The sequence below is a fragment of the Magallana gigas genome, chromosome 6 (genome assembly GCF_963853765.1).
Source record: "Magallana gigas chromosome 6, xbMagGiga1.1, whole genome shotgun sequence".
NCBI classification, from domain to species: Eukaryota; Metazoa; Mollusca; class Bivalvia; order Ostreida; family Ostreidae; genus Magallana; species Magallana gigas.
This window is the reverse complement of record NC_088858.1, coordinates 48,503,708-48,527,096: the sequence shown is the minus strand read 5'-3', so window position 1 is coordinate 48,527,096 and position 23,389 is coordinate 48,503,708. Positions and strand designations below refer to the sequence as shown.

General features: G+C 33.9%; 1 long non-coding RNA gene across 1 annotated transcript; it reads left to right on the top strand.

Moving 5' to 3' along the window:
• The first annotated feature begins 5,354 nt into the window (after positions 1-5,354).
• On the top strand, positions 5,355-14,368 carry LOC136276074 (uncharacterized). Its single transcript, XR_010714551.1, has 2 exons — positions 5,355-10,637; positions 10,907-14,368. It is a non-coding gene; the product is annotated as an uncharacterized lncRNA (long non-coding RNA).
• Positions 14,369-23,389: the final 9,021 nt, after the last annotated feature.

Here is a 23,389-nt window from a genome sequence, read left to right as displayed (position 1 = left end):
TAACATCTACACTGTGTAAACCAGTTACAGGCTTGTGGACTATCTTCTTGTATGGTGGGCTTGAAACTGCCTCCCCCCTTTTCCAACATCTGTACTGTGTAAATAGTTACAGAATGTAGATTGTCTAATTGTAAGGTTGACTAGAAACTGCCTCTCCCTGTCTAACATCTGTACTGTTTAAATCAGTTACAGGTATTTTTGGCTGTGTAATTGTAAGGTTGACTAGAAACTGTCCCTCTTTATTTAACATCTATAGTGTGTAAACCAGTTAAAGGCTTGTGGACTATCGTCTTGTAAGGTGGGCTTGAAACTGCCCCCCCCCCCCCCTTTTCCAACATCTGTACTGTGTAACTAGTCACAGGATGCAAATTGTCTAATTGTAAGATTGACTAGAAACTGCCTCTCCCTGTCTAACATCTGTACTGTTTAAATCAGTTACAGGTATTTTTGGCTGTGTTATTGTAAGTTTGACTAGAAACTGTCCCTCCTTATTTATCATCTATAGTGTGTAAACCAGTTACAGGCTTATGGACTATCTTCTTGTAAGGTGAGCTTGAAACTGTCCCTCCTTATTTAACATCTGTACTGTGTAAATAGTTACAGAATGTAGATTGTCTAACTGTAAGGTTGACCAGAAACTGCCTCTCCCTGTCTAACATCTGTACTGTTTAAATCAGTTACAGGTATTTTTGGCTGTGTAATTGTAAGGTTGACTAGAAACTGCCTCTCCCTGTCTAACATCTGTACTGTTTAAATCAGTTACAGGTATTTTTGGCTGTGTAATTGTAAGGTTGACTACAAACTGTCCCTCCTTATTTAACATCTATACTGTGTAAATCAGTTACAGGTTTACTTGCTGTCTTATTCTAAGGTAGACTAGGAACTGTTCCTCCCTGTCATTCATCTGTACTGTGTAAATCAGTTACGGGTATTTTTGGCTGTGTAATTGTAAGGTTGACTAGAAACTGCCTCTCCCTGTCTAACATCTGTACTGTTTAAATCAGTTACAGGTATTTTTGGCTGTGTACTAGAAACTGTCCCTCTTTATTTTACATCTATAGTGTGTAAACCAGTTAAAGGCTTGTGGACTATCTTCTTGTAAGGTGGGCTTGAAACTGCCCCCCCCCCCCCCTTTTCCAACATCTGTACTGTGTAACTAGTTACAGGATGCAAATTGTCTAATTGTAAGATTGACTAGAAACTGCCTCTCCCTGTCTAACATCTGTACTGTTTAAATCAGTTACAGGTATTTTTGGCTGTGTTATTGTAAGTTTGACTAGAAACTGTCCCTCCTTATTTATCATCTGTACTGTGTAAACCAGTTACAGGCTTATGGACTATCTTCTTGTAAGGTGAGCTTGAAACTGTCCCTCCTTATTTAACATCTGTACTGTGTAAATAGTTACAGAATGTAGATTGTCTAACTGTAAGGTTGACCAGAAACTGCCTCTCCCTGTCTAACATCTGTACTGTTAAAATCAGTTACGGGTATTTTTGGCTGTGTAATTGTAAGGTTGACTAGAAACTGCCTCTCCCTGTCTAACATCTGTACTGTTTAAATCAGTTACAGGTATTTTTGGCTGTGTTATTGTAAGTTTGACTAGAAACTATCCCTCCTTATTTAACATCTATACTGTGTAAATTAGTTACAGGTTTACTTGCTGTCTTATTCTAAGGTAGACTAGGAACTGTTCCTCCCTGTCTATCATCTGTACTGTGTAAATCAGTTACGGGTATTTTTGGCTGTGTAATTGTAAGGTTGACTAGAAACTGCCTCTCCCTGTCTAACATCTGTACTGTTTAAATCAGTTACAGGTATTTTTTAGCTCACCGAGACGAAGTCAAGGAGAGCTTATGCTATACCATCGGCGTCGGCGTCGGCGGTGGCGTCCGGACCTGGTTAAAGTTTTTGTTGCAGGTCCTGTATCTAAGCTATTATTTGTCCTATCTTCACCAAACTTGCATGGATGATGCATCTGGACCTACTTATGGACTTGAAAGACTTGGATGCTGAATCTGGGTCTTAAATTTCAGATGCTGGAGGAGGTTAAGGTTGTTGGACCAGGTTAAAGTTTTTGTTGCAGGTGCCCTTTGATAGCAATATCTTAGTTACTGCTGGTCCGTACTTCACCAAACTTGTATGGATGATGCGTCTTATGATACTGATGCACCTGACAAGCTTGAATGCTGAATCTGAGCAATAGGTTTCGGATGCTGGAAGAGGTTAAGGTTTTTAGAGCTGGTTAAAGTTTTTGTTGCAGGTGCCCTCTGATGATTATATCTTAGTTACTACTGGTCCTAACTTCACCAGACTTCCATGGATGGTGTGTCTTATGATACTGATGCACCTGACAGGCTTGAATGCTGAGTCTGATTTCGGATGCTGGATAAAGTTAAGTTTTTAGGAACAGGTCACATGTTTAATAGATGATAGTACTATTTCAAACTTGCATAGTTGATTTAACTGTAATATGAATGAATCACAGAGGTAGCTTCAGATGCAGAGCTTGATCTCCATCATCAAGGATGCTAAAAAATAAATCTTAGTTATTACAGGTCCTAACTTCACCAAACTTTAATGGATGGTGTGTCTTATGATACAGATGCACCTGACAGGCATGGATGCTGAATCTGAGCCATAGGTTGCGGATGCTGGAGGAAGTTAAGGTTTTAATTGCTAGTGCCCTCTGATGATGATATCTTAGTTATTACTGGTCCAAACTTCACCAAACTTGCATGGATGATGCGTCTTATGATACCAATGCACCTGATGGGCTTGAATGCTGAATCTGAGCCATAGGTTTCGGATGCTGGATGAGGTTTAGTTTTTTGGAACAGGTCACATGTTTTATAGATGATAGCTTGCATAGTTGATTTAACTTTATTATAAATTAAATGCAGAGGTTGCTTCAGATGCAGAGCCTGATCTCCATTATCAATGATGGTAAAGAAATCTCCTACCTCACTCAAACTAGCTCGATAGATAGATGTGTTTGTTGATAAATGATATAACATGATTCCTATGATATAGTATTGTATGATATGAAACAATATTGTTTGATATGATACAATATGATATCTTATGTTATATTATAAAAAGTTATACGATAAGATATGATATTGTATCAATTTTTTTGATATTTTATATGATATTGTATCATGATATTATTATGTATAGTATTGTATATTATGAAACAATATTGTATAATATTATATTGTATTTTTAATTTATTATTTTATCACATGATACAATTACATAAAATATTGCAAAATATTATATTGTATCCTATGATACAATATTGTATATTCTATAATATTGTATAATATGATATTGGTTTCAGTAATATAGAATTATATCACATGAAATTGTATAATATGATATTGTAATATTATATTATAATAATATTGTATCATACGATATTGTATGATATGATATTGGTTTATATGATATATTATCATATCACATGAACTTGTATTATATGATATTGGAATATATATTATTGTGTCATATGATACAATATGTATAATGTAATAATGTATTTTATAATATTTTACTTTATCACATAATATTGTATCATTTGATAAGATACAATGTTGGAACCAAATTATATTGTATTATATGATATAATATCATATAATGTATCAAATATGTTTCAGTGTCATTCAATACAAATAATACTATATTATACAATATAATATCATGTTTCAATGTTATGTTGTATTATGTAATATGATATTGTAATATAATACTATATTGTATTATATTTTATGATATTGTATTATGTGATCAAATACAATAAGGTATAACACAATACAATGTCATATCATACGTTACAATATCATATCTCATTATTGTTTATTACGGTATTTTATTGTATTATATGATATATATTATAAATATGACATGATGCAATATTTCATTTTATATCATTGTATTGATTAACATATGATTATCATAAAAAAATTATCAGATGATATACGATATTTTGTCAAAACAGAATCCATGAATATCCAAGATCATAAAGTATGATTTTCGTATAAAATGATAAAGGTGGTCTTATGAAGGTGATGTCTCATAAGGGTGATGCTCCGTCTCGGTGAGCTTAGTAATCTATGATTACCTATGTTTGGCTGTGTACTAGAAACTGTCCCGCTTTATTTTACATCTATAGTGTGTAAAGCAGTTAAAGGCTTGTGGACTATCTTCTTGTAAGGTGGGCTTGAAACTGCCCCCCCCCCCCCCTTTCCCAACATCTGTACTGTGTAACTAGTTACAGGATGCAAATTGTCTAATTGTAAGATTGACTAGAAACTGCCTCTCCCTGTCTAACATCTGTACTGTTTAAATCAGTTACAGGTATTTTTGGCTGTGTTATTGTAAGTTTGACTAGAAACTGTCCCTCCTTATTTATCATCTATACTGTGTAAACCAGTTACAGGCTTATGGACTATCTTCTTGTAAGGTGAGCTTGAAACTGTCCCTCCTTATTGAACATCTGTACTGTGTAAATAGTTACAGAATGTAGATTGTCTAACTGTAAGGTTGACCAGAAACTGCCTCTCCATGTCTAACATCTGTACTGTTTAAATCAGTTACAGGTATTTTTGGTTGTGTAATTGTAAGGTTGACTACAAACTGTCCCTCCTTATTTAATATCTATACTGTGTAAATCAGTTACAGGCTTGTGGACTATCTTCTTGTAAGGTGGGATTGAAACTGCCCCTCTTTTTCCAACATCTGTACTGTGTAAATAGTTACAGGATGTAGATTGTCTAATTGTAAGGTTGACTAGAAACTGCCTCTCCCTGTCTAACATCTGTACTGTGTAAATCAGTTACAGGTATTTTTGGCTGTGTATGTACCTTGTTGTCCTCAACTAACTGTTGTCCTTCTGGTGCCCCGGTTTCATTGGCCAGCAGGATTGTGTAATGGAGGAGTGATTTCAAATTGATTGTAGACAACTCCTTTCCGGACATTTCTAAAATCTCTTCCGCCGACTCGTTAGTTAATTCTATGAATTTGGGTGCATTGGACACGAACACGGCATTGGACAATTCCTCTAATGCCGTGTTCGATTTCAATCTACACCAGTTCAATCGCTGGCCTGCGTATGTCCTCATTTTTTTTTTACTACAGGAAGGATATTTTTCCCAACTAAGGAGTGCCTCCTTTTTAATATAGCCGATGGTAGCATTCTTGGTTTATCGTTTCTAAAATTAAAATGAATAATTCTTAATAAACACGTCCACACCAGCAAACTTGATGAAATGACCGCACATAATTAATATTATAAAATAAATAATTTAACAACGTAGAACCCTTATAAAACCACTCTTTTTTTAAGCGTGGGGGGGGGGGGGTGGTTGGTTAAAGTCTGCTGCCGCTAACCTATTACTCAAGCATCAAACATGCATTTATATCTGTATCATTAACCGAGCTGATAGTAATAGTGTCAAGGCGCTGAAAGTTGACTAGAAACTGCCCATCCTTATTTAACATCTATACTGTGTAAATTAGTTACAGGTTTACTGGCTGTCTTATTCTAAGGTGAACTAGGTACTGTTCCCCCTGTCTATCATCTGTACTGTGTAAACCAGTTATGGAAATTTTTTTGGCTGCGTTATTGGAAGGTTGACTAGAAAACTGTTCCTCATTTAATACCAGTACTGTGTAAATCAGTTTCTGGTATTTTGGCTTAGAATTGAATAATAATAAATTATAGAAATGGTATGGATGTAAATAAAGATTTTTTAAGAAAGATGATATATTTAAATTAAAGCAGGATATTTAGATATTACTTGTTAATTTCTGAATTAAAAAAAAAAGGAGTTATAGATTGCTTATTGTAAGATGGACTAGAAATTGTCCCTCCCTGTCTATCATCTGTACTGTTTAAATCAGTTACAGGGTTTTTGGCTGTCTTATTGTAAGGTGGACAAGAATCTGCCCCGCCTTGTCTAAAATCTGTACTGTGTAAATCAGTTACAGGTTTTTTGGCTTTTTTATTGTAAGGTGGACTAGAAACCGTAAGATTGACTAGGAACTGTTCCTCCTTATTTATCATCTGTACTGTGTAAATCAGTTTCAGGTATTTTGGCTATCCTGTTGTAAGGTGGACCTGAAATTGTCTCTTCCTGTCTTTCATCTGTACTGTGTAAATCAGTTACGGGTGTTTTAGCTGTGTAATTGTTGAGGTTGATTAGAAACTGTTCCTCCTTAATTAACATCTGTACTGTATACATTAGTAACAGGTGTATTGGCTGTGTTATTGTAAGGTGGGCTTGAAACTGCCTCTCCATGTCTAACATTTGTACTGTGTAAATCAGTTACAGGTTTGTGTGTTTGTATATAGTAAAGTATAGCGGTTAATTAATTACCTGTAACCTGTGGTGAACATATTATGGTGTACTGTATTACTTTCCATATCGTGATGATGAAGCCTCAATACCTGTGACTCATGTCAAATGAAGATGGGATGAAGTACACAAATATGCTTCGTACAGGTCCTATGGGTTGTCTTGCAACTTACAAAATAAGGGTCAGCAGTACACCGAGTCAGGTGACAATGCCTCTATTTTTTGGTGACCGGACGCATACCAGTGAGGTCATGTCAAAAATTAGAATTAAATAAATATAAATAATAGAAAGGATATGGATGTAAATACAGATTTTTAAAAAAAGATGATGATATATTTAAATTAAAGCAGGATATTTAGATATTACTTGTTAATTTCTGAATTAAAAAAAAAAAGGAGTTATAGATTGCTTATTGTAAGATGGACTAGAAATTGTCCCTCCCTGTCTATCATCTGTACTGTTTAAATCAGTTACAGGGTTTTTGGCTGTCTTATTGTAAGGTGGACAAGAATCTGCCCCGCCTTGTCTAAAATCTGTACTGTGTAAATCAGTTACAGGTTTTTTGGCTTTTTTATTGTAAGGTGGACTAGAAACCGTAAGATTGACTAGGAACTGTTCCTCCTTATTTATCATCTGTACTGTGTAAATCAGTTTCAGGTATTTTGGCTATCCTGTTGTAAATCAGTTACAGGGTGTTTGGCTGTCTTATTGTAAGGTGGACAAGAATCTGCCCCGCCTTGTCTAAAATCTGTACTGTGTAAATCAGTTACAGGTTTTTTGGCTTTTTTATTGTAAGGTGGACTAGAAACCGTAAGATTGACTAGGAACTGTTCCTCCTTATTTATCATCTGTACTGTTTAAATCAGTTACAGGGTTTTTGGCTGTCTTATTGTAAGGTGGACAAGAATCTGCCCCGCCTTGTCTAAAATCTGTACTGTGTAAATCAGTTACAGGTTTTTTGGCTTTTTTATTGTAAGGTGGACTAGAAACCGTAAGATTGACTAGGAACTGTTCCTCCTTATTTATCATCTGTACTGTGTAAATCAGTTTCAGGTATTTTGGCTATCCTGTTGTAAATCAGTTACAGGGTTTTTGGCTGTCTTATTGTAAGGTGGACAAGAATCTGCCCCGCCTTGTCTAAAATATGTACTGTGTAAATCAGTTACAGGTTTTTTGGCTTTTTTATTGTAAGGTGGACTAGAAACCGTAAGATTGACTAGGAACTGTTCCTCCTTATTTATCATCTGTACTGTTTAAATCAGTTACAGGGTTTTTGGCTGTCTTATTGTAAGGTGGACAAGAATCTGCCCCGCCTTGTCTAAAATCTGTACTGTGTAAATCAGTTACAGGTTATTTGGCTTTTTTATTGTAAGGTGGACTAGAAACCGTAAGATTGACTAGGAACTGTTCCTCCTTATTTATCATCTGTACTGTGTAAATCAGTTTCAGGTATTTTGGCTATCCTGTTGTAAGGTGGACCTGAAATTGTCTCTTCCTGTCTTTCATCTGTACTGTGTAAATCAGTTACGGGTGTTTTAGCTGTGTAATTGTTGAGGTTGATTAGAAACTGTTCCTCCTTATTCAACATCTGTACTGTATACATTAGTAACAGGTGTATTGGCTGTGTTATTGTAAGGTGGGCTTGAAACTGCCTCTCCATGTCTAACATTTGTACTGTGTAAATCAGTTACAGGTTTGTGTGTTTGTATATAGTAAAGTATAGCGGTTAATTAATTACCTGTAACCTGTGGTGAACATATTATGGTGTACTGTATTACTTTCCATATCGTGATGATGAAGCCTCAATACCTGTGACTCATGTCAAATGAAGATGGGATGAAGTACACAAATATGCTTCGTACAGGTCCTATGGGTTGTCTTGCAACTTACAAAATAAGGGTCAGCAGTACACCGAGTCAGGTGACAATGCCTCTATTTTTTGGTGACCGGACGCATACCAGTGAGGTCATGTCAAAAATTAGAATTAAATAAATATAAATAATAGAAAGGATATGGATGTAAATACAGATTTTTAAAAAAAGATGATGATATATTTAAATTAAAGCAAGATATTTAGATATAACTTGTTAAATTCTAAATTTAAAAAATGGAGCTGTAGATTGTCTTATTGTAAGGTGGACTAGAAAATTTCCCTCCTTATTCAACATCTGTACTGTGTAAATCACGTACAAGTTTATTGGTTGTCTGATTGTAAGGTTGACTAGAAAGTGTCCCTCCATGTCTCACATCTGTACTGTGTTAATTAGTTACATGTTGTAGATTGTTTAATTGTAAGATGGGTTAGAAATTGTCCCTCTGGACTGTGTAAACCAGGTACTTCTTAATGTAATGTCTTATTGCAAGTTTGTCTATAGAAACTGTTCTTCCCGGTCTACCATCTGCATTCTGTAAATCAGTGACAAGTTCTTGTAATGTGGGCTAAAATCTGTCCCTCCCTGTCTAACATCTGTAGTCTATTATAGTCCCAACAATTATACTTTTTTGCGATTGACAAAAACAGTGCTTACTGGTCAAATCTTTCCCAAGATAATGATCAAACTCCCTCTTTCATATAATATAACTTGAATGTGAACATCGTTGGGCTACAACAATTGATATCAACCCATGTACTTTCGAGCATGGTAAATTCTACCACCTCACTCCCCCTTTCCTAAGACCTAATGTTTTTCGTACATTAGTCTTAATTATATTGATTTAAGAAGTCAACCGCCACACATTTTAAAACTGTAACTAAAATGACTTTTCTGAATATGAAAAAACCTTATATTTACACTTTTCATAATTGTCAAACGATCTAATAAAAATGATTTGCCAAAAATTCTATAAACTGGTGAAAAAAAGTAGAAAGTTAAAGTACTAATACCGATGTCTTTAAATATTGCGCTACTACTTTAATTATAGTTACCTATATTGGTCAACACCATACTCATAATCCAATTAGAGCACAATATGAATTCGGTTTCAGAAATTTTATAAAATACACAGTTAAAGTAATAATACCGGTGTTTCATAATATTGCGCTACTACATGTATATTTACTTACCTATATTGGTCAACATCATAATTATAATCCAATTAGAGCACAATATGAATTCCTTAAGAATTATAAATTACTGAAAGTTATGCATGTTAACTAATCCTATTCTGCATATCAAAAACATGTGCACCATGTGAAACCCATCTATATGACCAAAAGAGCTCGGTAAAACAAGTACCCGCTAATGCAGAATCTAAATTTTGAAATTAATATCAAATTTCATAAAAAATTATAAAATGATTATATAAAATTTAAAAATAAAATGTATTTTAAGTTAAATCTGAATATCTTTAAATAGTTTATTCATATTTGATAAAAACAAAAGGTTTGTAGTTGTAGACTTCTTATTAGAAGGTTGACTAGAAAATATCCTTACCTGTCTACCTGTCTTACCTGTCTGTGCTCTGTTAATCAGTTAATTGACCCTCCCTGTCTATCATCTTTACTGTGTAAATCAGCTACAGGTTTATTGACCGTTTTAGTGTAAGGTGAACTAGAAATTGACCCTCCCTGTCTAACATCTGTACTGTGTAAATCACTTACAGGTTTATTTACCGTTTTATTGTAAGATGAACTAGAAATTGACCCTCCCTGTCTAACATCTGTACTGTGTAAATCACTTACAGGTTTGTTGGCTGTCTTATTGTAAGGTGAACTAGAAATTGACCCTCCCTGTCTAACATCTGTACTGTGTAAATCAGTTACAGGTTTGTTTGCTGTCTTATTGTAAGGTGAACTAGAAGTTGCCCCCCCCCCCCTGTTTATCATCTTTACTGTGTAAATCAGTTACAGGTTTGTTGACCGTTTTATTGTAAGTTGAACTAGAAATTGACCCTCCCTGTCTAACATCTGTACTGTGTAAATCACTTACAGGTTTATTTACCGTTTTATTGTAAGGTGAACTAGAAATTGACCCTCCCTGTCTAACATCTTTACTGTGTAAATAATTTACAGGTTTGTTGACCGTTTAATTGTAAGTTGAACTAGAAATTGACCCTCCCTGTCTAACATCTGTACTGTGTAAATCACTTACAGGTTTATTTACCGTTTTATTGTAAGGTGAACTAGACATTGACCCTCCCTGTCTAACATCTGCACTGTGTAAATCACTTACAGGTTTGTTGGCTGTCTTATTGTAAGGTGAACTAGAAGTTGTCGTTCCCTGTGTATCATCTGTACTGTGTAAATCAGTTACAGGTATATTGACCGTTTTATTGTAAGGTGAACTAGAAATTGTCCCTCATGTCTAACATCTGTACTGTGTAAATCACTTACAGGTTTGTTGGCTGTCTTATTGTAAGATGAACTAGAAATTGACCCTCCCTGTCTAACATCTGTACTGTGTAAATCAGTTACGGGTTCTTTTGGCTGTCTTATTCTAAGCAGGACTAGAAACTACACTGCCGTCCACTATTTAGAAATTGTCCCTCCCTGTGTAACATCTGTACTGTGTAAATCACTTACAGGTTTGTTGGCTGTTTTATTGTAAGGTGAACTAGAAATTGACCCTCCTTGTCTAACATCTGTACTGTGTAAATCACTTACAGGTTTGTTGGCTGTGAACTAGAAATTGACCCTCCCTGTCTATCATCTGTATTGTGTAAATCAGCTACAGGTTAATTGACCGTTTTATTGTAAGATGAACTAGAAATTGACCCTCCCTGTCTAACATCTGTACTGTGTAAATCACAAACAGGTTTGGTGGCTGTCTTATTGTAAAGTGAACAAGAAACTGTCCCCCTGTCTATCATCTTTACTGTGTAAATAATTTACAGGTTTGTTGGCTGTCTAATTGTAAGTTGAACTAGAAATTGACCCTCCCTGTCTAACATCTGTACTGTGTAAATCACTTACAGGTTTGTTTGCTGTCTTATTGTAAGATGAACTAGAAATTGACCATCCCTGTCTAACATCTGTACTGTGTAAATCAGTTACGGGTTCTTTTGGCTGTCTTATTCTAAGCAGGACTAGAAACTACACCGCCGTCCACTATTTAACATCTGTACCGTGTAAATCAGCTACAGGTTTATTTGGGTTTTTTGCTGTCTTATTGTTAGGTTAAAAGGTATTATATGTATCCGTATTACTGGCATAAAGAACATCTACATGCTTTTATATTTCACCTATATATCATTTGAATTTTTAAATATGTTTTTCTTGAAATCAGCTTTGCACTTTAAAACTTGAAGAGATCATCTCGTAACTGTTAATATTGTTGATGATGTCTACATCAAAATCCTGTAAACATAGAATCCTACCATTACTCTTAACTACAGTAAAGACCAATTCCACAGGGCTCGATGGTCGTGGCCATTTTGAGATTGATCTCCTTTTAAAAAGAAGAATTATGAATAAAAATATAGAATAAGAACATTCTGTTATTTCTATGGATTTTGGTTATAGTTGAATATTTTGTGATTGTGATCCTGGTGTATTAGGGTAGTTCCATGGTCCTGAATGACATCTTGTGAATTGTCGAAACGGTAAAGATAGTTCCAAATGACTGTTGTTGGCCCTGAATCGTTGCTTCTTTCATAGGGCTTCTTATCTTTACTTTCTTTTCTGTGCTTACACTGTAAAAAAGATATTTATTCATTCGAGAACAGTTTTCAATACAAATTTGTGAAAAATAGTTTTTACACATTTCGCCTAAAAAAGTTCTTCATGCTTAGACATGTTTACTGAAGCATTCTTTATCTAAAACATAATAAGCCATTATGTTTAGGAGGTAAACACATAATCCCTTCCATTTTGATTTGTCTCCAACATGTTTAAAATCTCAACATCTGAAACTAATCCTTCGACTCCATTTCATTCAATGAAAATTTAAATTCTAAAGGTTACGCTTGATGTTGCTGACATGATTCTTCTGCCTATTTCCAAACTGAGATCTTGTACCACCATCAGAAATAAATGGAATTGTATGCAACAATATAAGAAAATGCAAAGATATCGAATTATTAACTGCGAGAAACTATAACAATTCACTGTAAGAATTATGTTTAGGTCCTAAACGTTTTTTTAAACGCCACAGATGTAATAAATTTTAAACGTGTTTAGAATTGTAACATGTTTTCTAGCTAAACGTATTTAGAAATGTGTTCATTTCCTAAACATGTATCAAGATGGCGTGTTTAGATTTTAAACATGCCAATCTAAATGTGTTTAGAATCTAAACACATCTTTAAACGCATTTATGGCATTGAGGACTAAATTCTCAGCAATGTGGTTTTTAAAAAATTACAAAAAGCACAGAACATTTGTGCATTCATGCCTCTCACCAGTCCTGTCATAAATTACATATCGTTGTTTACACTCTACAATTTAAAAAACAAACACATTGATTGAAATTGAAAGTAAACACTTTAATGAGTGTTTCCACTAAATGTCAATACTTGTAAAAAAAAATAATAATAAATGTTATACAGATTCACACATGCATACTAGTTATGTTTTCAAATTGTATAAACCATAATTGTAATTTAGATAAAAGATAAAAATTCCTGATTGAAAGTTCATTTAAATTGTAGGGTTATGTGTTTTGTCAATTTTACGACAAGATTTTCTTTGAAATTTAATTTTGTGCAATTGCATTGATACACATGATTAACAAAAAGTACTTCAGTAAAATCTCATAAAATTAGACCTATAAATCAGGTCCATAAACAACAGGACAAATATACAACGCAAGTAGGATCCGAAAAAGAGTTTCTATGCTGTTAAAGCTGAAAACAACTCTTGGAATGTTATCATCCTCTATAATTCTTGGTGTGTCATCTTTTTATCCAGTGTCTTTGTGAACTTTAGATAATTAGAACACATGAAGAAATCGTTGGATCGATCATTTAATATGTAGTGTTGAAGGAATCCAAGAAGCTGGTACTGCTTTGGATAAGTAAGATCCAATGTGTAGTAAGTGAACAGAAGTAGATTCAGAGCCTCTCTGGCATTCTGCCCTACTTCCATCGAAATGCCCTCTGCCTCTTAAAAGCTGTGAACTCTAATGTTTGGTTTTCATCAAATCTAACACTTTCACTCATTTAAAGGATGTCCGTATAGGTTGTACAACACATAAATGTATAGATTATTCAATCAAGTCAATAATTCTTGTGTTTTCTAAAGGAATTTTTTAAGTACGTAAAATAAATATTTTTATCTAATTTTTCTAATTTTGAAATATATACGAGCTAAACAAAAAGAAAAAATTCTCGAATTACAGAAAGAAAAATTCTCTAATTCCTACATGCATATAGGTTGACATATAATGGACGAATTTGCATGTTGGTTCTAATACTCTGTTTTGAATATATTGCACTGTCTCCTTGCGAAAAAAGTTTCAAATGCATATGAATACACAGCCTTTGGGTATAAATGTATCCACACGAAACAATATTGGTAATGGTGTCAAAGATGAATTGCATTTAACTTACCAACTTGTCCATATTACATGGACTCGAAACGTTTTCAAAACTTTAGATAATTGTCTGAAGTAATGAACTCTGTTTTTTGTCCCCCAAGACATGATGCTGAATAAATCCTAAAAGATAAAAAAAAATGGGGGTATGGCATCCCAGGCGTAATACGCACATAGCAGTTTTAAGAATCTATCTTGCAAAAGAAAAGTTTGTGTCTCAAGTTTCTGACCAGCTGCAACAACGTATATGTTTTGTAGTGCTCCTTGTGAGCTGAGCACGGCAATTAGTCTGGGAGGATCGTCTTTCTTGCTCTTCATTCCCTTCCATTCACTTGCCCATAATAAATATACAATCATTATGTGCAACACAGCTAATAACTTTAAGGTTGTTTTCATTTTTCACACTGATAAAATGTCTGTCAAAAACATACCTGCATGTAGTCTGATATTATTTATCTTAATGTTTAATAATTAAAATTATTAAGAATCATTTCTTTTTTAACTACCCAGTACTTACAAATAAACACTTCCACAAGAATGGAAATATTTTAATGACGTCATCGACTGATCCCTGGTATTTTTCTACAAATAATCTCTGCTCAAGGGTCTCTCTTTGTGCTCTTGCAATGACTGCCAAGTCCATCATTTTTGTTTGTTTTTAAACTCTTTTTCCAATACCTTTTCAGCATCCCCTATGTTTATTTTCTCTTTTAAAAAGTATAATTTTTATTGCCGATGATATTGTCAACAAAGCATTCCTTTAGAACATTTTTTGTTGTTTACATTTTGAAAAGTAATGATATTGAAATATAACATACATCTTACAAAACTTTCAAAAACATCTTTACCGTTTAAATCAGTAACAAGTTTGTGGATCATCTTACTCTTAGGTAATTGAGATAACTTAAGGTCAGACGACACGTTCCTCAAAAATCTTTTTTGTATCTCCTCGTAATAAAGAGTTCCAATAAAAAATATTAATTTTATAATTACGTTAAAAATGATCAAAATTTACTTGGTTTAGGTTATATGTCTAGATGGTCGAGTGGTGAGAACCGTGGCCGCTCACTGCCAAAAGCGTATAGGTTCTAGAGGTCGTGAGTTCAAAGCCCCGCCCCGGCGGAGATATTGAATTTCTCTGTGCTGTAGATGTATTTATTTTTATATCAGCAATTCAAGCGTATTTTCAAGAAGATTATATAGGATATTGCATACTCTAGTATTTTGCAGAAATGCCTGGTAAGGTACCCTAATTTTTTGCAAGAAAGCTTGTCAAAGTAGTAGTAAACCATTAACAAATTCCTGGAAAAAGTTATCTAAAATTGAGGAACGTGTCGTCTGACCTTAGGCTGTTTAATCAGAATATCGGTTAATAAAAAACGCGTAAACAGTACCATTTTCCATTGAATAACATAAGTAAAATTTGGGTTCATTCTTGTTGATATACTTTTCTACAAGTAAACTCAAACAGTAAGACGCATTAATTTGAATAATATTAAATCAGATTTACAAGTTTTGGACGTATTGTAAACTTTGTGTTCTTCTTAGCAAGTTATTAATGACAATTTTGATGAATATATTTTGCCAATCAAATAAAGTGTTATAACCAGAATTAGAGACTAGTATATAAATATTTAGATATAAATTTTATGTTTTACAGTATGGATTATAAAGTCTTAACTGTATGTAAACTGCCTGACACAAAAATATTTTGGTTTGTCCTCCAACTTTTGTATTAGATATTTTTGGCGTTTATCTATGGGATATTATTTAACGTTGCAAACGCAAACTTGAGAAAAGTAGCTTTTGGTGCATATAATTCCGATTTCTTTCTTTTCATAGCTGTGTATAGATATTCCTGGTATTCATATTCCCTGTTCGGCATACAATGCAACAAAGAATGCAACATTTAAAATTTTGTTGCCAAGTTCATATCAAATATATTTGTTTCATTGGAATACTTGAATTCTATACATTAGTCCAATTATAGCTTTGTTGACAGAAACTTTGTCTTACAATAATACAAATACAAGGTTTTCTTTGTCTTAACCGGTCGTAATCAGATATACATTTTCACTTTTCAACGTAACTATTTCACCATGGACATATTGCTCACACTGAAGTATTGATAGTGATGGGAAAGTATCAGTGGGATAATTGTATAATATGAAACTAAGTCATTGTAGTTATATAAGCCTATACACTATGTGATTTTCATGATGTGGATACTTTTGTTACATGTTACTTTTGCGTTCAACAGAACTTAATGTTACTTGATTTGAATTAAACCATTTTTACATGATAATTGTTCCGTGTTTTCATTTTAGTTTCGGAATAGAATAATTGCACGTTTTGTATTTTAATTATCATTAACCTATTGTTAATATTATCTTTCTCTCTTTATTTGCTAAAAACGGACATATTATGACATTATAAACAACATGTGTAAATAGATTTATACAAATGTTATAGTACAATGCAAGGTATGTAACAGAAAAGTATGTTTCAATGCACAGAACAGTTATGCAAATTGTCTATAACTGCAACAATTCCTTAAAATGAAAACTATTGAAAATACATATTACACATAATACCAAAATATAGACGTGGGATATACCGGTACATGAATGAATGTAACCATGCATCAAAATCAGTTGCTGAATATGAGAAACGAATTCAATCTGAACCTGTCATAATGTAAGGATGTCCTTTGGTATGAATGAGAGTTTCTGGATATAAAACACAGAAAATTTACCAAACGATTGCTCTACCGTTAATTTTGGTTTTTGGTTGTTCGGCAACCACTTCCAGCAAATATTCTAAGACAAAAAAACCCCACTTGATGCTGCATGAACGTAAAATAATTGACATATACTCGGTAAAGACACATGGATATTTTATTCTGTCGTGCTTGCATATGTATAACCGTGTTTTATTTAACTTATAAACATATCCAATATCTGTTTACAATGATAGCAATTTAATCAAAAGTAAATAATTATTTTTAATTTCTATCATCACCATCTGTAATAGCAATATATTATGTATTGGAAGCTATCTAGGATAACCTTTATAAATATAAAATTCAAATTTAATTGCAATTCAGGAATAATTTTTACCCGTAGAATCGTGCTTCAAAGATAGTATCTTCCCCGTGTTTGCTAACGCTGAATAAACTAAAGACCATTGCCCTTGATTCAGGGGTGACTGGTCATGTTATGGAACCAAAGATCATAGACTTGTAGGTATCTTAGTGAGATATTGCATTTGAACACAGAGTTTAGAGGATTATATTTTAATCGGTATAGACAAAAATTATTTATTTTCATTTCACATAGAATCGTCAATATGTTTTTTGAATTAGTTATTAACTTTAGTGAAGTTCAGCTTTTGTGTTTGTAAAATTTGCAAGATCATATACAAAAGATGCATAATAACCTTGACAGAGTAAGTATTGAAGCTGTTATTTTTAAATTGCAAGAAATATTAAAATTATTCAATAGCCATGTCCCTTGTTTTTTCATTGTGACATTCGTTGATTTTTAATATCTCTATGTTTATAATCAATCAACAATTGAATTCATACCTAAGGTTGTTATTTAGTCAGACGATATTTGTTAACTTATGCTGAAGAACTAAGGATATGAAATCAGCGAAAGTTATATATTGGTCGGATTGATTGATGATAATATGTCCAATTCAGGCTAATGCTTAAATGTATTTTAATTTTTTTTTTCAAAACGTACCTTAAAAATGTATATTTACTCATTACTAATATATGAACAGCAGTAATATCCATCAAGGGCACACGGCCAGCGTTTTGGTCCTCTGCTCCAAAGCACAGGCTAGGTATGGCTTAGACATGCACATCCAGCGGACCTGGAAAAGTAGAAGTGACCAGAGTAAGGATTCTGTCAGCCCACTGGAACAGGGACTCTCTGCTGTGCTAAGTTGCAGACTGGATGTTTAGCGGGTGAATCAGAAAAAAATCCGAACAATCTTAACTGCCTGCCGAACACAAGATGTCCCTAAGGCTGATTTTCTGGTTTGTTTTAGTAGTGACTCGCTGATCCTTTAAGGGATAAGCAGAACTGGTCATGCTGCTCTACTTCAGATTGTTGCTGATTATGGAATAATCGCTCAAACTTAAACAGAAATGACTTCCAGTGTTCTGTCATACGTCAGGTCCCTGTAGGTTTGCTTCTTGGCTGTTCACTCTGTATATCCCCGGGCTCGCGTGTACAGCTGTGCGAGTCATCAGGGTTGAGCAACTAGGAAACACCAATCGTGTAGGTTGGCTGCATATACTCCATCTTCCCTTCTTTCTTTTTTAAAATGGCTGACAGGAGTGCAGGCGTAGGGCAGATTTGAGGTTGTTGAACCATCGTCTTCTGTTAAAGGATACAGTTTGCACCGCTATCTGAGTACTTGCAATCGACAGGCAAGGATTTGGAGGCCAGGACATCAAGATGCCACTAACAGGGCAATGGCAACAGTACCTAACACCATACATCCATGAAAAGTGTAGACCCTTGGTAAGCCCTCAGAAACAACCATATTACTACCTTCAGGATTGCATGAAGGCCCGCCAGGCATAGAGGTCTGGAAGAGGACATCAAGAGCTTGAGGTAGGTTGATAAACAGATGCAGTCTTTATTCACGTTACCTTGGGCACCTCCCATATACACTGAATGTCCTTTATTTGTAAAAGGGGTACTACTAAAAGTCTGCACCTGCCCTAGCACAGAGCAAAAAAGTTACATGGGCTCTTGCATGACTGCTAGGTGAAACAAATTCTGACACACTGACTTGCAAGTTTTTAAAAGGGGAAAGAAATTTAGTCAAGCACATATTCAATTTATATTAATAAAGTAGTTTAATTTATTACATGTAGTCATGCTGCTTTGAAAATAAACTACATAATTAAACTTTAATGCATGTTTTAAGTTAAAGAAATTGTATTTACTGGAGGCTGATATGATGTAGAACTCTTTAAATTTAATTTAAAAAATTTTTTTGACGACATACCGTATATTCCGGTTTGGTTTCAATTACATACACAATGTACACAGTGCGCTGAATAAAACGCTAAGTTGTGCCTTTCTGTTACTCGAGTAATCGACTGAAGAAAATTAATAATGTTAAGGTTCACACGTCAATCTAAAGAATAAATACATGCATGCATAAATATTTGCATTTTATTGAAATAAATGACAGTTATTAATCTACTACTAAGTTGAAAACAGCTTCGAGTAAATCTGCTATCATTCAAAGTTGAAAACAGCCTCGAGTAAATTTTTTTTCCAAGTCAAATTCTTCGCGTACAAAATAAGTATGTTATAATTTGTAATCGGGATGATTCTCTAAGGTCAGAATTATCATGTCGAAATAACGACGGCAGACGTGGCATCTACGCTGAGATTCCTCCGTCCCCGACACTATTCTCCGTTTTTTGATTTCAACGAACATACTCCGTTTGAGGTTGGTTTGTATTTTAGTGGAAAGTTAAAGGTAAAAAAGCGGTCTCAAGTCGATATCGTTTCAATTTTTCAATTAGAACGAATATCATGATTTGATTATATACTGATGCTTTGTTGATAAAACAAACCGGAATCGATGGCGTGACGTCATATATTGAGGTTCAATGGCAGCTCCCATAGCGGCGGGAAATTCTAAATTAAGCGATCAATTTTCTTGATTTATGCATTGTTCCGAGGTTTTTTTTATGAAAATAAATACGATTTACAATTATAGTAGATAATAATTAATTTATGTACAACATATTTTTAGTTTCCTTCCCCTTTAAGCGATTTAACATTATAATTGATCATATCCTCGCTACTTGAAGTACAACTGAACGAAGCAAACTTCTTACAAAAACATCCCTCTTTCACAACGGGAACAAAAGGCACACTCCCTGCACACTCTGGGTGTGCCCTGACATAACAGTGGTAGATGACACTACAAGCGGCCCGTTCCTATCCATATGCCCGCTGGAATTGATAAGATTGTGGCCTGTAGTCGTACAACCCTCACCCAAAGTGACTGTGCTGGTACTAACTGACAATATAACTGACCAAGCAATATCTTCCGACATTGTAAACTTATGCTCATAAAAATAGCTAACAAACTACATTTTTCTGGCCAACAATAAAGGCGTCAAAACTAGCAAACCAATGCAAGTCAAAAACGAGTAAAACTGACGACTACCAACCCAGCCGTGAATCTCGTGACCCACGTTGGGTGCCAATATACTATAGTGTTTATTGCCAACCTATATACATAAACATGGGTCCATTCAGGTGGGTTCATGTTGCCTTTGTCATGCACCAAGATACATCCATACTCGACTAGGGAACCTGAGAGATGTAGTCCGTGCACTATTCGCACCTTTTGACGTCAAATCATAGTTAATTCATACATGAATAAGTTCACAAATGCCACACGTGGGTTATGTAATTTTTTTCTCTCCAATATCCAATATATGTCTTCATAATCAAATGAAATTATCAAATAAAGCATTTAATAATTGAATCTTTATGTTTTGTTTAATAAATTATTCAATTAATGTTAAAAAGTAAGTAGAATTTATTCAATTAATTTTGATGTATATCAGTTTGCTAAATAGGAGAAAAAGCAAGTTTTTCTATTTATGGAATTTGAGTCTAGCCGTTGTGTCGAGGAGTTTGTGCATTTTTAGGTTGATAATAGCTTCAATCGATCGTTAAAACTGGATCATGCAGCTTTCGGTCATGTAAGTTTCTACTGAACTCTGAATCATAATTGGTTTCCTTGAGAAACAAAGGAGAAAGTTGAGTTGATATTAATATTTAGACAATAAAGATTAATTCTCTGACTATTATTGGGCGATCATTACAGTCAAGCTGGTGATCAAATCCACATGTCCGATTTGATGACGTAATATAGATTTATGTATACCTACTTTGAATTTTCTTAAAAATTTTAACTGCTTTTGAATCCGATAATCAAAATGTTTCTACGTATATGAAGCCTGTTCTGTACTTTAAACATAAAGATTGGATAGGTAAGGGCAAATTAATACGTAGATATGTATGGCACGCCAAATTCACAAAAATGAGCTAAACATAGTTTCACTGTCGATAAACTAGGTTTATCGGCTGTTAACTATAGTTTACGGATCCTAAACTATATAGTAACCGACGTTAATCTATATTTCACATCTGTAAACTATAGTTTACAAATGCAAATCTATGTTTTTCTGTCTGGAAATACAATACACGTTAACAATAGATTTTGCTGATAAATATAGAGTCACAATTTGTGAAACTATAATTAACAACTCTTAACTATAGTGTACGATTGTAAATTATAAATAAAAAATGTGAATCTATATTTATCAGCAAAATCTATTGTATTAAATTATATTAGTCGGACAAACTCAGTTAGCATTCGATAAAGTCAATTCATGGCTAAAATAATTATCTAAAAAAAAATTTTTGTCTTAATTAGATAATTATTTGTAAACATTTTTAATTACATTGCTACCAGAAAGCACTGGATATTGACAGTCATCATAAAGTATTTATCTAATAATATTGTAGCATGCAAATACTGGCTACTGACATTCACCTTTAAACATTTTTTAACATTTTTTTATTGATAACAATGCTTTAGAAAAGATTTCTAGAGATATACTAGTACTAGAATTTGAGTGTCAGTCGTAGAATTATCAGCGAAATACAGAGCTCACAATTCTTTACTTGTCAACAAGGCGCATGCCATGTTTTAGTTTACATTGGTTTAATATGCCGGTTTTTCAAGCTGATCTCTCTCTCTCTCTCTCTCTCTCTCTCTCTCTCTCTCTCTCTCTCTCTCTCTCTCTCTCTCTCTCTCTCTCTCTCTCATGATTTGTTTTAAGCATAAAACAATTGTTCATAGCGATCAAACTGTCATTTTTATAAAAATGAGCCCACTCTTCATGAAGAAAATTGACCCCTGTAGGATAATGACCCCCTTATAGATTAGTGTTTTTCAGTACAATTTTTTTTAATATTTGTGAAATAGTCTTTACAATATTGTAATCTGTATTGCAGTTTACAGAAAGTACCGGAGAGAAGGGGGTATATCTTAGAAAAAAAATCCTTCCTTATAACAAGACACTGACGTATTGTATCGGGGTACCGGTGTGGTTGTCATCTTAACGAGAAACACATTAGAATTATTTCGAGATACAAGACACTATAAAACAAAATTCTGTTTATCGGGGATGAAAGAGTAGACTCGATATTGTTCATGAATTATACTTGCATTGACGATTTTTCCCTACTACAAACTATTTAATATGAAATAACATCACCCAGAATAAATGATGAAACCAAAATTATGAAAAGTTTACTCCATTGTTAGGCATTACAACCATCCTGACGTAGTCATCATCGTTGTTGTCGTCGTTGTTAACTGTTCGAATTTACTTCTTCTCCTACAGAATCACTAGGTCTAATTCAATCAAATTGGCACAGATCACCTTTGGGCAAGGAAATTCAAGTGTGTACGAAAGAAGGATTACACCCTATTTCAAGTGAGATAAATAGGAATTGATGAAACTTTATATGCATTGTTGTATTAACATTACGTTATATCACGACCCTTGGGGTAGGTTGGGGTCACAGAGATGGGGGAGGTGGTCAAACTGTTACATAGTAGTATATCGTGAAAATCGTTTAAAATATTTTTACCAAGAACCGGTTGAAACTTATGTGTAAAGATCTCTATGTAGTTTTGATTCTAGTGTGTTCAAATCTTGACAACCCAGAGGTAGGATGGGGCCACAACGTGGGAACAATATTTTACATATTTGTAAAGTGTTGCTCCGCTGAGCGATGTGACCCCTGTGCCTCTTATTTCATGATCTTGGTGGTGTTTGAAAAACGGTCAAAGCTGTTGAAAAGGGTTGGTTTCTAATATAAAATGTTTTTGATAAATCAATTTTGTGCCGGAAAAATTTCTTTATCAGTTGGTCAAAAAAAAACCACGCATAAATAAATAAAAATTATGAAGATTAAATAAAACAGACTATATCTTTATCATGCATAGATTCATTCTAAAAGTTCATCAAACCCCCTGACATTGATTAAGAAAATAAAAACAAGATACGCGTGGACCACATCGCATACCTAAGTTCATAAAGCACTGGCAAGTTTCATTTTTGCAAAGAAATTGGTATTAAATGTAAACAGTTTATATATTCCTATCCATAATGATGATTTCTACCAAATTTAAGGATATGCAAGACACTGATCACGTGGATATCATTGTTTTGCTGCTTTGATTTGCTAATTCTGTTTTACATAACTGCATATTTTTACATAATTACATAACTGATTTGATTTCATGATGCTTTGATGTATTTTATCTATGACATCAAACATTTTTATTTGTTAGACCCCCCCCCCCCCGTACTTTACGGCTCTTAAGAAGTCATTGTCATAAATACTGCTTAAAAGTGACTGCAGGAATCTGGATTTATTTTATTTTTTGTAACAGAGAGACATTTAAAAAATAATTCTAAAAAGAGGAT